Here is a 2,163-nt window from a genome sequence, read left to right on the forward strand (position 1 = left end):
CCATGCTCATGCTCTGTTATGTTTACTTCTGAGTACTTATTCCGCTGCAAGTAGTTCTTCACTCAGGAATTTCCTCACCCTGAAATTCCTTAGTGAATAATTCATTAAAATCACCTATTCACCCCCTCTAGTCGATATAACACACTTTCAATTGGTATCAGAGCAAGGTACTCCCTTGTTCTGTGTGATTTTGGTTTAACCGCCTAAAATTTTAGTTATGTCGACCACGGTAATGAAGACTGTGACTTGCCCCATCTTTGACGGTCATGATTATCCCAAGTGGAAGGCCATGATGAAGAAGCGCCTCATGGCGATGAACAACGAACTCTGGACCGTCACCGAGATTGGTCTTACTGACCTATGCAAGATGGTGGAGGCTGATGATATTCGCAAATACACACTTCTCAACCTCACGGTGAAGGACATCATCTGCTCCAGCTTGTCACAAAATCAGTTCAGGAACGTTATGCATCTCAGCCATGCAAAACTCATCTGGGACCGACTTTCTGAGGTCTATGAAGGTCATCGATCTCACCATGATCCCTGGTTCGAAGAATTCATGGAATCGCGCAAGGCTATGACTTTCAATCCAGAGTCATCATCCTCTGCACCATGCCTTATGGCAAAAGGTGCCAAGGTAACTGACTACTACTTATCTGAGTCAAGTGATGATGAATTTGTTGATGAATTTGGACCCAGTTATGTCAAACTTGCTTCCCTTGCCACTAAACAACAAAGAGCTTTGGAAAAAGTTCAAAACATGCTAAATGAGAGCGATGATATGTTGGGCGAGGAAATGGATCGCACTAAAATTTTGACTGAAAATCTTCAGAGACTTCAGTCCAAGTTTGACAATCTTCAAGGTCATCATAACACTCTCCTATCTGATTATGAGAAGCTTTCTTATGAATTTCTTCAAAGAAAGCAAGATCTTGAGCAGTTAAGAGTGAGTTATGAAGATCTTCAGAAGGAGCGTGATTCATTACTTGCTTAACAGATCAGCGCTACTCACGATGAATTTGTTCCTCCGTGTTTGAAGTGCATTGAACGTGAATCTGTTAATTTTTCACCTGAATGCTCAAATACTTCCATTGCTGCAAATTCTTCAACTGCCTCTGCTATCACTAATTCCTCAACTGAGGACATTGCTAGTATCACTGATGATGCAGGGCTGAAGGAATTGTATATGACAGGCATGTACAAAAGCCTCAAGGGGCATCAGGCTCTTTGTGACGTGCTTAAAAAGCATATCCTCAACAGGAACCCTAGGAAAGAGGGTATTGCCTTTGAGAGGAAACTCAATGCTGATGGGACCTAGTGGAAACCTGAGCAGTATCCCAAAACCTCATGGGTTGCTGCAAAGGGACCTTCAGTGGATCCATCTACTTTATCTGGCTTTACATTTGAATCTTCATATTCTTCTGATGAGTCAATTGACTCCAACTATAAACTGTTCAAAAATCAGAATGGTGAAGTATTTGCTAGATATGTTGGCACTAACTGCAGGAACGGTCCTCCTATGAAGAAAATCTGGGTTCCCAAAAGGTGCCTTGAAAATCTTCAGGTGAATGTCATCATGACACCACCTGTGAAAAATAGGAACCCCAGATCAAATTCTTCATAAGGACCAAATTCTTCGTATGGATCCAAGTCCTCATACGGACCAAACTCCTCACATGGATCAAATTCCTCAAAAGGATCAAAGTCCTCATATGAACATCATCATGCTAACCCGTATGTTTCACAGGGAAGATCTAAGGACTATAGATATGTGCATTATTCTTCAAATCATTATGTTCATAAGTCCTCGAAGAATTTCTCTGCTTACTCCTATGCTTACCCTAACCCCTCTTATGTGAAACGAAGTGGATTGGCATCTATGCCACCTTTCTCTTATGGAGCTCGTAGAATGATGAATTCTTTGCCACCCCTTCGGATGTGGGTGGTGAAGAAAAAGAACTAACCTCTTATGCAGGGTTAGGTCTCCAGACGAACTTAATCGTCTGAAGAATTTGCTGGAGACCTGAATTTGCTTGAAAGGATGCAAGCTAATCATGAAGAAATGAATTTTCATTTCTCACGTCCTCATACTGCTTTATCTGTTCTATTGCTTGATGAAATTGATGCCATATTCTTCATTGCTGAAGTATATGAGTTCGTAAG

The 2,163-nt window shown here is 41.4% G+C and overlaps 1 pseudogene; it reads left to right on the forward strand.

The window, feature by feature from the left end:
• The first annotated feature begins 232 nt into the window (after positions 1-232).
• Positions 233-1,963, forward strand: LOC147960470 (uncharacterized; annotated as a pseudogene).
• The last annotated feature ends 200 nt before the right edge of the window (positions 1,964-2,163 follow it).

This window comes from Triticum urartu, chromosome 7A (genome assembly GCF_056163025.1).
Source record: "Triticum urartu cultivar PI428250 chromosome 7A, HENAU_Tu73, whole genome shotgun sequence".
Classification (NCBI taxonomy): Eukaryota; Viridiplantae; Streptophyta; class Magnoliopsida; order Poales; family Poaceae; genus Triticum; species Triticum urartu.